Genomic DNA, 13,910 nt, shown 5'->3' on the forward strand with positions numbered 1-13,910 from the left:
CTGTTAACCAAAATGTTGGAAAGTTTGAGTCCATCCAGAGGGGCCTTGGAATAAAGACCTCGTGATCCACTTTGGAAAAATCAGCCATTGAAAACCCTGTATAGCACAGTTATACTCTGACACATATGGGGTCACCGTGAGTTGGAATTGACTTGATGGCAATTTGTTTTAAGGTGGGTCACAGTACTCTTTTAACTCACTTCCTTACAAAGGTTCTGCATGACAACAGAAGGGCCTGTAGTTCAAGTTATTCCAAAAATTCCTTGCTCTCCACTAACTAGTGGAGCAGTTACAGTTCTATCTGCATAGTTTTGGTATTTGTCTTTTGATTTTTACCTTATTTAGTGAAATTAAAGTAAAACTTAAAGACAGAAGGCAGAGCCAAGATGGTGGACTAGTCAGATGCACTAAGCCATCCTGCTGCAATAAAGACCCCAAAAAAACAAGTAAAACTGATACAGACATCAACCCTAGAATCCCGAACCTTAAATGAAGGGATAAAGTATTATATTGGAAGTCACTGAGGAAAAGAAACTCTTAAGAAAACAGTAGGAATAGAGATATGGAGTGGAAGTTCCTGACCAAACAGCATGACTCAGTGTTGCCATCTTGGAATAAAGCCAACTATCCTGCACTCAGAAAGCTACCTCCACGGAATTCCCAATAGGAGACAGAGGTATGGCGTGGACACACCCAGGACTAAGTAAGACCACATTTGCTGGTTGCAACTCAAAGAGAAGCCCAGACTCTCTCAGCCAGTAACTACGGGAGTATGCTCCTACAACCTGCACCCCTCTAGTGAACAATGGCTGTAACTGTCCCATTGTGGCAACCCCAATTGCTGGGAACCAGAGTACCAACCCACCCTATTGCTCTCCTCCATCTAGCCCCCTCTACCCCTGCCTTCTCTCCTACCTCTCTCCTCCACCCAGCTGCCCAAGGCCCCGATGGGAACTGGCCCGGGCCCCAGGCCCCTTCCCATTGGCTCTAGACCCCTCCTGCCACTGCCCACAGACCCAAGGGGACCCCGCCTGGACCCCTCCCACCACCCACCATGACACTCAGGGGACCTGGTCTGGACTCCAGGCCCCTTCCCACCAGCTCCAGACCCCTCCTGCTGTATGCTGCAGCAACCAGGGGACCCGGCCTAGGTCCCAACCCCTTCCCACTGGCTCCGGACCACTCCTGCCACCTGCCGCAGCCCCAAGGAACCTGGCCTGGACCCCAAGCCCTCCCTCACCAGATCCGGAACCCCTCGCAGACCACAGTAGCCCTGCTCCAGCCCCTGGCCCAGTTCACACTGCAGACAAACAACCCATCTCTGTCCCTTCCCTTCCTGCTGGACCTGCCCTGCTGCACCACAGCTGAGCAACCGGCCCTGCACACCAGGACAAGGTGGTGAGAACTATTGTGCCCACAGACAAGAAACCAACAAAGCATGCCCAGCCCACTCGCCCAGGCATAACCAAACAAAACAAACAAGCAGGATGAAACACACAAACCTACAATCAATAAACAAAGACTACCTGAAGGTCTCAGAGGCAGTAGTCAGTATCAAAACAGGGCAAGATGGTTCCAGTAAGTAACCTAAATAAAGCACCAGTTGACCTTCCAGCAGAAGAAAAGGCACTGGAACTACCTGATAGGGAATTCAAAAGTCTAATATTCAGGGCTCTTCAAGAGATTAGGAAAGACATCAAGGAAAACAAAAAGTCATGGAAAACAGACAAAACCAACCAAAAATAGACTGTAAGGCAAAATCCACCATAAAAGACAAGGAAGGACATTATACAATGATTAAAGGGACAATCCACCATGATGACATAACCATAATAAATATCTATGTACCCAATGGCAGAGCTCCAAAATACATAAAACAAACTTTAACAGTACTTAAAAGAGAAATTGATGGTTCCACAATAATAGCAGAAGACTTCAACACACCACTTTCAGTAAAGGACAGAACATCTAGAAAGAAACTCAAAAAAGATACAGAAGATCTTAAGGCCACAATCAACCATCTTGACCTCATAGACATACACAGAACACTCCACCCAACAGCAGCAAATATACATTCTTTTCCAACACACATGGAACATTCTTCAGAACAGATCACATTTTAGGCCACAAAGCAACCTTCAACAAAATCCAAAATATTGAGATAATACAAAGTATCTTCTCTGATCACAATGCTATAAAAGTAGAAATTAATAACAGGAAGAACAAGGAAAAAAATCAAATACATGAAAACTGAATAACACTTTGCTTAAAAACTACTGGGTAAGAGAAGAAATCAAAGACGGAATCAAAAAATTTGTAGACTCAAATGAGAATGAAAACACATCATACCAAAACCTATAGAACACAGCTAAGGCAGTGCTCAGAGGTCAATTTATAGCAATAGGCACGCACATCAAAAAACAAGAAAGGGATAATATCAAAACGTTAGCCCTACATCTCAAACAAATAGAAAGAGAACCACAAAGGAAGCCCACAGCCACCAGAAGAAAGGAAATAATAAAGATTACAGCAGAAATAAATGAAATAGAGACTAGAAAAACAATAGAAAGAACCAACACAACCAAAAGTTGGTTCTTTGAAAGGATCAACAAAATCGACAAACCACTGGCTAAGCTGACAAAAGAAAAACAGGAGAGGAAACAAATAACCCAAATAAGAAATGAAATGGGGGAAATTACAACAGTCAACTGAAATAAAAAGGATCATAACAGAGTACTATGAAAAACTGTACTCCAACAAATTTGAAAGCCTAGAAGAAATGAACAAATTTCTAGAAACTCACTATCTACTTAAACTAACATAAACTGAGGTAGAAAATCTGAACAGACCCATAACAAGAGATTGAAAAGGTAGAAAAAAAAAAACCCTCCCAACAAAAAAAGTCCTGGCCCAGATGGCTTCAGTGGAGAATTCTAACAAACATTCAAAGAAGAGGTTGCACCAGTACTACTCAAACTATTTCAGAACACAGAAAAAGAAGGGATACTTCCAAATTCATTCTATGAATTCAGCATAACCCTGATACCAAAACCAGGGAAAGACACCACAAAAAAAGAAAATTACAGACCAGTATCTCTCACGAATATAGATAGAAAAATTCCCAACAAAATCTAGCCAATAGAATTCAGCATCATATAAATCCCACCACGACCAAGTGAGATTCATACCAGGTATGCAAGGATGGTTCAACATCAGAAAATCAATCAATCACCATAATCCACCACATAAAGAAAAGAATCATATGATCATCTCAATTGACACAGAAAAGGCATTCTATAAAGTCCAACACCCATTCCTGATTTAAAAAAAAAAAAACTCCTAGTAAGACAGGAATAGAAGGGAAATTCCTCAACATAATAAAGGGCATCTATACAAAACCAGCAGCCAACATTATTCTCTATGGAGACAGGTTAAAAACATTCTCCTTGAGAATGGGAACAAGCCAAGGATGCTCTTTATCACCACTCCTATTTAACATTTTGCTGGAAGTCCCAGCCAGAACAGTAAGGCAAGAAAAAGAAATAAAGGCATCCAAATTGGTAAGCCAGAAGTAAAACTATCCCTATTCATGGATGATATGATACTACACATAAAGAACCCTAAGAACTCTACAAGAAAACTACTGGAACTAATAGATTCAGCAGAAGAGCAGGATACAAGATGAACACACAAAAATCAGTTGGATTCCTATATATCAATAAAGAGAACTACGAAAAGGAAATCAGGAAAGCAAGACCATTTATAATAGTCCTTAAAAAAATAAAATACTTAGGAATAAATATAACCAGGGATGTAAAAGACCTATACAAAGAAAACTACAAAACACTACTGCAAGAAACCAAAACAGAGCTACATAAATGGAAAAACATACCATGCTCATGGACAGACTCAATATTGTGAAAATGTCAATTCTACCCAAAGCAATTTACAAATACAGTGCAATCCTGATCCAAATACCAACAGCATTCTTTAACCAGATGGAAAATCTAATCATTAACTTTCTATGGAAAGGAAAGAAGCCCTGGATAAGTAAAGCACTACTGAAGGAAAAGAACAAAGTAGGAGGCCTCATGCTACTTGACCTCAGAACTTACTATACAGCTACGGTAGTCAAAACAGCCTGGTACCAGTACAACGACAGATACATGGACCAGTGGAATAGAATCATGAACCCAGATGTATATCCATCTGCTTACGGCCATCTGATCTTTGACAAAGGCCCAAAATCCACTAAAGACAGTCTTTTTAACAAATGGTGGTGGCAAAACTGGATCTCCATCTATAAAAAAATGAAACAGGACCCATACCTCACACCGTACACAAAAACTCATTCAAAGTGGATCAAAGACCTAAATATAAAACAAAAACTATAAAGATCATGGAAGAAAAAATAGGGTCAACACTAGGGGCTCTAATACACTGCAGGAACAGCATACAAACCATAATTAACGAAACACAAACACCAGAAGATAAGCTAGATAAATGGGATCTTCTAAATATTAAATACATATGCTCATCAAAAGACTTCACCAACAGAGTAAAAAGAGAACCTATAGACTGGGAAAAGAAAATTTGCTACGATAAATCCAACAAAAGTCTAATCTCTAAAATCTATAGGAAAATCTAACACCTCTACAATAAAAAGACAAATAATCCAATTTAAAAACGGATATGAACAAACACTTCACCAAAGAAAACGTTCAGGTAGCTAACAGATACATGAGGAAATGTTCACGATCACTAGCTGTTAGAGAAATGCAACTCAAAACAACAAGATAAACCATTTCACTCCGACATTACTGGCACGAATTAAAAAAATAAACAGAAAATAACAAATGTTGGAGATGCTGCAGGGAGATTGGAACTCTTATGCACTGCTGGTGGGAATGCAAAATGGTACAACCATTTTGGAAAACAATATGGTGCTTCCTTAAAAAGCTATAAATAGAAATACTATATGATCCAGCAATCCCAGTCCTAGGAATATATCCTCGAGAATAAGAGCCATCATACGAGTAAACATAATGCACACCCAAGTTCATTGCCAGCATTATTCACAATAGCAAAAAGATGGAAACAACCTAAGTGCCCATCAACAGATGAATGGATAAACAAACTATGATACATACAAACAATGCAATACTATGCAACAATAAAGAACAATGATGAATCTGCGAAACATTTCACAACATGGGCATTATGCTGAGTGAAATAAGTCAATCACAAAAGGACAAATACTGTATGAGACCACTATTACAAAAACTCATAAAAATGTTTCCACATAGAAAGAAACCATCTTTGGTGGTTACAAGGGAGGGGAGGGGTGGGGAGTGAAAAACACTTAACTAGATAGTAGATAACCAGTAACTTTGGTGAAGGGTAGGACAGCACACAATACTGGGGAAGTCAGCACAACTTGACCATAGCAAAGTCATAGAAGCTTCACAGACACGTCCAAATGCCCTGAGAGACCGAGCTACTGGGCTGAGGGCTGGAGACCATGGTCCTGGGGGACTTCTAGCTCAACTGGCATAACATAGTCTATAAAAAAAATGTTCTACATCTGACTGTGGTGAGTAGCGACTAAGGTCTTAAAAGACTGCAAGCAGCCATCTAAGAAACATCTGCTGGTCTCATCCCAGCTGGAGCAAAGGAGAAGGAAGACAACCAAAGACACAAGGGAAAGATTAGTCTAAACGACTAATGGACCACAACAACGATAACCTCCACCAGACTGAGGCTAGAACAACCAGATGGAGCCCAGTTACCACTACTAACTGCTCTGGCAGAGATCACAATAGAGGGTCCCAGACAGAATGGGAGAAAAATGTAGAACAAAATTCAAATTCACCAAAAAACAAACAAACAAACAAAAAAAACCAGGTTTACTGATCTGACAAAGACTGGAGGAACCCCGAGAGTATGGCCCTCAGACACTCTTTTAACTTAGTACTGAAGTCACTCCTGAGGTTCATCTTTCAGCCAAAGATTAGACAGGTCTATAGGGCCAACAATAACGCATGTGAAGGACATGCTTCATAGTTCAACCATGTATACAAGACTAATGGGCACACCACCAGGAAAGCAAAGACGAGAAGGCAGGAAGGGACAGGAAAACTGGACAAATGAAACAGGGAACCTGAGGTGGAGAAGGGGAGAGTGTAGACACATCACGGGGTTGGCAACCAATGTCACAAAAAAATCTGTGTATTAACTGTTTAATGAGAAACTTCGCTCTGCAAACTTTCACCTAAATCACAATTTAAAAAGAAAAAATAAAGCTTAAAGAGAAATCTTACTCTTTGGGAAAAAAAAAATTCAATTTCACCACAACCAAATATTTATTGAATATCTGTGTGCCCAACACCTCTGAATTCTACTGAAATATTTGCTGTCAGAACTCGCCTTGCCTGCAAGTAGCTTACAATCGAATTAAGTATGAAATAATATTTATAAAGCAACATTGAGATAAAACTACTTAATAAAAAACTTCAAGGGATTTAGAATTTATGTTGTAAAGGAGATTTGTAAAGAAGAATAAAATAAAATAAAAAGACTGGTCTACAACTAAATAGGTTAATCTATAGAAAATTAGCCAGTTAAGTTCAGTAGCATTTGAATGCTTTTACGGGATTTTTTTTTTGTGTTTGTAAATGGAAAGACTCGACAGACTTATTTAGGAGGTTCAGGTATTTGAAGGAGGAAAGAACAAAGGTGTGGACAACTAGAAAACCTGTAAATACATGTTACATTTTAACTCAGAACTGTTTCAAACAGTTTATTGCAAACAATAACTTAAAATTAATATAAATACCATAATTGTTGAGTAGACAGGGGATTTAAGAAAGCACTTACATACAGAACATTAAATAATGTATAATCCAAAAAACCCATTGCCATCGATTCTAACTTATAGCAACCCTATAGGACAGAGTAGAACTGCCACATAGGGTTTCCAAGTTGCGGCTGGTGGATTCGAACTACCAACCTTTTGGTTAACAGCCAAACACTTAGCCACCATGCCACCATGGCTCCAAATAACATACAGTTACTGGCAAACACCCACTTGAAATGTTATGTCATTGTTCTGCTAAAATTGCTTTTTAAAAATAATATTTGGTATACTAGTACTTTTATAACAATATAACAGATTAGTATTAAATATTCTGAGCAGCAATTTTGAAAAAGATCCCAGAAAGGATTAGAGTTTCTTGAGTTCAAACTAGGATAGTCTTCTGAAAATTTGTTTGGAAGTTTCTTCTGAAAGAAAGAAGAATAATAGATATTGTACTAAGAAAACTAGATATGCACTTAATGGATTTTTGCCCAGCTTAGGGAAGGGAGAGAGGTAGGAAAAGAAAAAGAAAAAAAAAAAAAAAGAGTACAGTCCATTTAAACAGACTGTTACTTTGCAGAACCAATAGATCAATGCAACTGAAATCTGGGAAATTGGGAAGAGGGATGCAAGAGGTGGGGGGTAGGGAAGATGAATTCACTTTCTGAGATACACATCAAATTTCAGACATCATCTGAACAATCCTGTAAGCAACATGAGTCTGTGGGCATCATAAGTCTGAATAAAGACTGAAAAGACTAAAAGGTCAAGGTTGGAGACAGAGGTTTGGTAAAACCCTGAATGAGTTGGAATAGCAAAGAGTGGTGGTGTGTCTTGAGGAATGTCCATATGTCCATAATACAGAGGGGTGAGAGAGAAGTCAGTAAAGCACAAATAAGAATGAAATGCCCAAAAAGAAGAACCAAGGCCTGCTACTGACACTTAATAAAAGGCAGAAATTCTGGAACTGATATATTTCTTACAAAAAAAAAAAAAAAATTGCTGTTGAGGCCATTCTGACTCATAGCGACCCAACAGGACAGAGTAGAATTGCCCCATAGGGTTTCCAGTCTTTTCCGAAGCAGACTGCTGCATCTTTCTCCCGTGGGATGGCTGGTGTGTTCTAACCACCGACCTTTTGGTTAGCAGTGGAACGCTTTAACCACTGCACCACCAGTGCTCCTTTGTATTTCTTATAGGCCATGCCAAATGTACACAGGTCAGACATTTTACTACTAGAGGCAGAAATACTTACATCTATTATGTTTCTAACATCATATAAACTATTTGTTCATACACATTCCCCACCAGACTAAGTCCTTGGCACGTAAATGGTTTCATCCTCCACATTCCTACAAGACATGGTAGGTACTCAGCTCTCCGTTGGATTTTATTTTGCTATTGTACACAGGAAGTCAAAGGGTGCATTTTTTGAACACTATAAAAGGCAGCAAGTAAACACATATAGTATTACTAAAATATCAGTTGTAGCTAAAATACCATACTAAGAAAATTGGATATGCGCTTTCTGGATTGTTTGCCCAGGTCATTGGTAGGTACATTGAGCCAAGGAGGGAATTTTGGCTCTGTTTTCATGCCTCTGGAGCTCAAGCACTTATATATATGCTTGACAATCTGACGCTCTGAGAAAACAGACAACTAATGAAAACCTCTGATACACATTTTTTAAATGTTTTAAATAATTTTTTTCCTAGAGGTTTACCTCCAAATAACTTTTTTAAAAAGCAAAATTATTAACATCCTTACCTTTTCCTGAATTCCCAACATAGGCTATGCAAGCTGTTATAGTTATACTTTGAAGAAAGAAAATTTAAAAAAAAAAAAAAGCAAAGTTTCCTTTGACTTTAATGAGTAGACTTCTAGCTCATTTCCTTTAAAATAGTGCCCCTGAATTGCAAATTACTTCACAGTCTTTTTTTAAGCAAGCTCTATTTTCCTAGACTGACAGAGCCAGCTGCAGAACTGTACTGTCTATGGAAATGGTATCATCAGCACTCTGTCCTTGAATAAGACCACAATCATTATATTTGGTTCCTTTTCACACAGCAGGAACCAAGTATAAGCTTGTTTACAACAACGGTACAGTATTCAGAAAGTTATCACTTTTGCACTCCTTCAGTTGGCAACCTGAAATCAGAAGAAAGTTTAGCTGAATCCGTTTTAAGTGAAACTCATTTTAGTTTTAATACATTTATTACTAATGTTTAAATTGCTAGCTTGTTTTCTAGTATTCAAACTGTATATTAATTAATTTTGATATTAAGTCAGAGCAGAAAAGTACAATACACCATTTTTGTATTTATTAAATATATTTCTTATACTATTCTGTTCCAACTTAATATCAAAATAGTTATAATTAACATACTGTTTAATTATAATTAAATATGAATTATAAAATTAATGATTACATTAAATTATTAAGTAAAATTAAAATAATGTAATTCAGTAATTATAACTAAATAATTACAACCAGATTATATTTATACCTGGCATAAAAGTTAGTCTTTGCGCTCCTATAATCCTAACTCCCAAAGAAAGTCACTGTTAACCATTTTGTGTATTTCCTTTCTGACATTTACTCATATATCAACTTTTCTTTAACGTGTATGGGTTCTTACATTCAAGAATTAGCAAATGCTTCTGTATTTGTTATTTAATCAAATAATAACATGAAAAACATTTTGCTGTTGAGTCGATTCCAACTCACAGCAACTCTATAGAACAGAGTAGAACTAACTCACAAGGTTTTCAAGGCCGTAACCTTTATAGAAGAAGACGGCCACGTCTCTCTCCCACGGAGCTGCTAGTGGGTTTGAACCACTGCCCTTTAGGTAGCAGTCGAGCACATAACCACTGTACCACCAGGGTTCCTTAATAATAACATAAAAATAAAATATTTGAGATCCATATTCACCATGAAAAATACTGTGTAAATTTATTTCCTATCTTTTCTTAGGGTTCTAATCTGGCAAATGTTAGTAAAGTAGTCCATTAATCTATAAATAATTTTAATTCAGCTCTCACCTACCAAGTATAAAAACATGCAAGTGTTTTTTTAATCTGAAAAAAACCAGTATGTACATTTTCTTTTAAAAACTGACTACTGCTACCTCCATAAAAGACATAATTTTTATTAATACAATGAAGTCAAAATGTTAACACCATTTACAAGTACAATAAGACCATTAAACATACAAATTTCTTTTTTTAAATATCTTTTGTCAATTATTTTTTTACTCCTTCCAAAATTGGTTAACTTGAAAAAAAATATTAATACATTTTTTTTTAAACCCTGGATTTTAAAAACTGGTGTTGGGGAGAAAAACATCGCCTTAAATCTATCAACTTTACATTAGTTTTCCTTGTAAGCAGTTTCTACATGAAGAAACAATTTAACTAGAAGCAAATCTGAAACCAAGCCACAGCAGTTGGGTTATAAAGGTGCTCTGCTTTAGATTACACCAGCTGTCAGCTTAAACTCCACAGTTCAATTAGAATGACCTTCTCCGGCATCAAAACCAAGCGAAAAGTCACTTAAAAAGCATCGTTCAGCTGCTTTATTCAATCTTTAAATTTACATTACCGACAAATGACTATGAAATCCTATATTCTTTTAAAGCAATTAAATATGTCAAGAAATTTTGTAAATCATCAAGCACTTGTAATTATAGAACCAAAAAACATATTCAGGGTTTTAAAAAACAACATTCATATAGCATATAGTGCACTAAGGAAGGGCCATCCTAGACAGAGGGAATAAAATGGACCATGGTTTAGCATGTGTTTAGGGCACATTTAATTATAATTTAATAACCAGTATTAAATTTTTTGTATATTTTAAGTGCCTTCCAACCTAAAGAGCTGATCTTTCAGCATTATATTGGACAATATTCTGTTGTAATCAACAGGGTTTTCATTGGCTAATTTTCAAAAGGAGATTGCACTAAGATATACAATGGATGCAAAAATGGACTTGAGCATACCAAGGATCATGAAGATGGTGCAGGATCAGGTATCATTCAATCTGATGTACAAGGCGGTCGCCATGAGTCAGAGTCAACTAGAAGGCAACTAACAACATTAGATTTTTTAGAAATTCTTTAAAAAGGCAATCAGCAAAACTACTATTTGAGTGCTCGGTATACAACAGGTATTGTGTTAAGGCTCTAATATATATATTTATATTTAAACTAAGGTCCTCAGAGGCTAAGCAGCTTGCCAGGGGTGTCATGGGGATAACACTCATATGGTATCTTTTTCATGGTCTAAACCAAAAACAAACAAACAAAAAAAAACCCCACACAAAACAAACAACTTGCTGTTGAGTTGGTTCATGTTGACTCACGGTGACCCCATGTGTTGCAGAGTAGAACTGCTCTATAGGGTATCAAGGCTGTGACCTTTCAGAAGCAGATTGCCAGGCTTTTCTTCCAAGGCACATTTGGGTGGGTTTGAACTACCAACCTTTCAGTTAGTAGTCGAGTGCTTAATCATTTATGCTGCACAGGCCTCCTTTTCATGGTACAACGGGAATCAAACTACAGTATTTATACTTACCATTGAAATAATTTGTGGCTTATGGTTTTCCTTGGTATTACAATTTACAGTTCACTTTCTCAGAAAAACAAAAAAAAGGTTAAGTGAAAAATTTTATTATTCTCTGGTTTTACTCTTATCTGTAAGCATATCTTCATAATAAATTTAAAAATAAATTCAAAATCCTTTACATGGCACTGTTAAATGCACAGATAAAATTCCTTCCAGAGGAAGAAACAACCACCAGGAAATTCCTTACAGTCACTCCATTATAGGTTAGTTTAGCTCAACCAATTGCCTGTTGTTTCCAAACAACTTAAAAAAGCTTCATTGCTGATCATTCTACCCTGCCACTCACCTTATGTTATTACCTCAAGTGTAAAACTGAGTAACAAATCAAGATTTCAAGGCAAAGCTCTTATTTCACAATATTGTTTAAGGATAAAAATTAAATGAGTCACAATTATGTGCTTGGATTATAAAACCACTTTTTCTAAATTGAATTAATCTAACAGTTTCATTTGAAAGTCTGTGTAACTTAGGCAAAGATTAGGCAGAAGTAACATTATCAGTTTGCCAATTTGATAACTCAAAGAAAGAAGTCTCTCCTTTTTTTTTTCCTATTAGCATTGCTTAGTTTTCACTAAATTTTCTCACATGACTAATGAATTACTTTTGCTATAAAGGTCATTAATAACATTAAAGGAGACCTGGTGGTGCAGTGGTTAAAAGCTCGGCTGCTAACCAAAAGGTCAGCAGTTCGAATCCACTAGCTACTCCTTAGAAATCCTATGGGGCAGCTCTGTTCTGTCCTATAGGGTCGCTATGAGTCGGAATTGACTTGATGGCAACGCGTTTGGTTGGTTTGGTTTAATAACACTAGGCTTTACCCACATTCTATTGGATGCCAAGTTTCGTTAATGGTTCAATTTAAACAGACTGCTGATCAGTAAGAAAATCTTTATTATTCAGAAATGTTGGCCAGGATTTGGTAATAAGCTCATTTGATGACAAAAGATACAGCAACTGTCTTTGAGCTGACAACCCTTCCCTTCTACCACCATCACTGCAAAGCACCTGTGTCATCTATTTGACTATTATCTTGCTGAAGGCTGAATGTTCTGGATAACATTGAGCTAATGCAAAGCACATGAGTCCCTGGGTGGCAAAATGATTAAGTGTTGGGTTACTCACCAAAAGATTCCCAGTTTGAAATGACCCAGCAGTGCCTCAGAAGAAAGGCCTGTGATTTCCTTCTGAAAGTTATAGCCATGAAAACCCTATGGAGCACAATTCTACTCTGAAACTTGTGGGGTCGCCATGAATTGGAATTGACTTGACAGCAACAAGTTTTTTATGGTGCCGTTTTTCTTCCAGGTACCAAGCTCAAAACATGAAACATCACTACTTTGTGCCCTTTCTCTCTCGTTTCCCATATCTAGTTACCACAACTCTCAATTTGCCCAGATCAGACCCACAGTAATTACTAATAGTGCCCTCTTTGACTCTTAAGTGTTCTGTTTGGAGACAACAGATAAGTGGTAACTTTGGAGAAGGGTAAGACAGTACACAATACTGGGGAAGCCAGCACAACTTGTACAAGGAAACGTCTTGGAAGCTCCACAGATACATCCAAACTCACCGACGGACTGAATTGCTGGGCAGAGGGCTGTGGGGACAATGGTCTTGGGGAACATCTAGCTCAACTGGCATAGCACAGTTTATAAAGACAATGTTCTACATTCTACCTTGGTGAGTAGCGTCTGGAGTCTTAAAAGTCTGTGAGCAGCCATCTAAGATACTCCATTGGTCTCACCCCTTTGGGGGCAAGGGAGAATGAAGAGAACAGGATACAAGGAAAAGATTAGTCCAAAGGACTAATGGACCACAGCCTGCTCTGACCACGATCACAACAGAGGGTCCTGGACAGAGCTGGAGAAGGATGTAGAACAAAATACTAACTCACAAAAAAAGACCAGATTTACCGGCCTGACAAGAGACTGGAGAAACCCCAAGAGTATGGCCCCCAGACACCCTTTCAGCTCAGTGGTAAAGTCACCTCCGAGGTTCACCGTTCAGCCGGGTATTGGACAGCCCCATAAAACAAAACGGGACTAATGAGCCACAGCAGTTCAGGGACAAGGAGTCGAAGGCAGGAGGGGACAGGAAAGCTGGTGATAGGGAACCCAACATTGAGAAGGGACAGTGGTGACACGTTGTGGGGTTAATAGGGCAATATGTGTACTGTTTAATGAAAAACTATTTGTTCTGTAAACCTTCATATAAGGTACAAAAAAAAAAAAAAAGAAATTAAAAAAAAAGAAGTGTCCTATTTGGTTTTGGATAGTCCTTGAGAGTTCACTTCCTAGAATGGTATCTGGCTGGTATGATCCTGCGTCCTAGATTGAGCCTGTGAGCTGAAGTTGTTTGTTCTCAGATCAAAGGACTCCCTTTAATAATTCTTGCAAATTTGGTTTGGTTTTTACATATTCCCTTA

Source organism: Trichechus manatus, unplaced genomic scaffold (genome assembly GCF_000243295.1).
Source record: "Trichechus manatus latirostris isolate Lorelei unplaced genomic scaffold, TriManLat1.0 scaffold00036, whole genome shotgun sequence".
Lineage (NCBI taxonomy): Eukaryota > Metazoa > Chordata > Mammalia > Sirenia > Trichechidae > Trichechus > Trichechus manatus.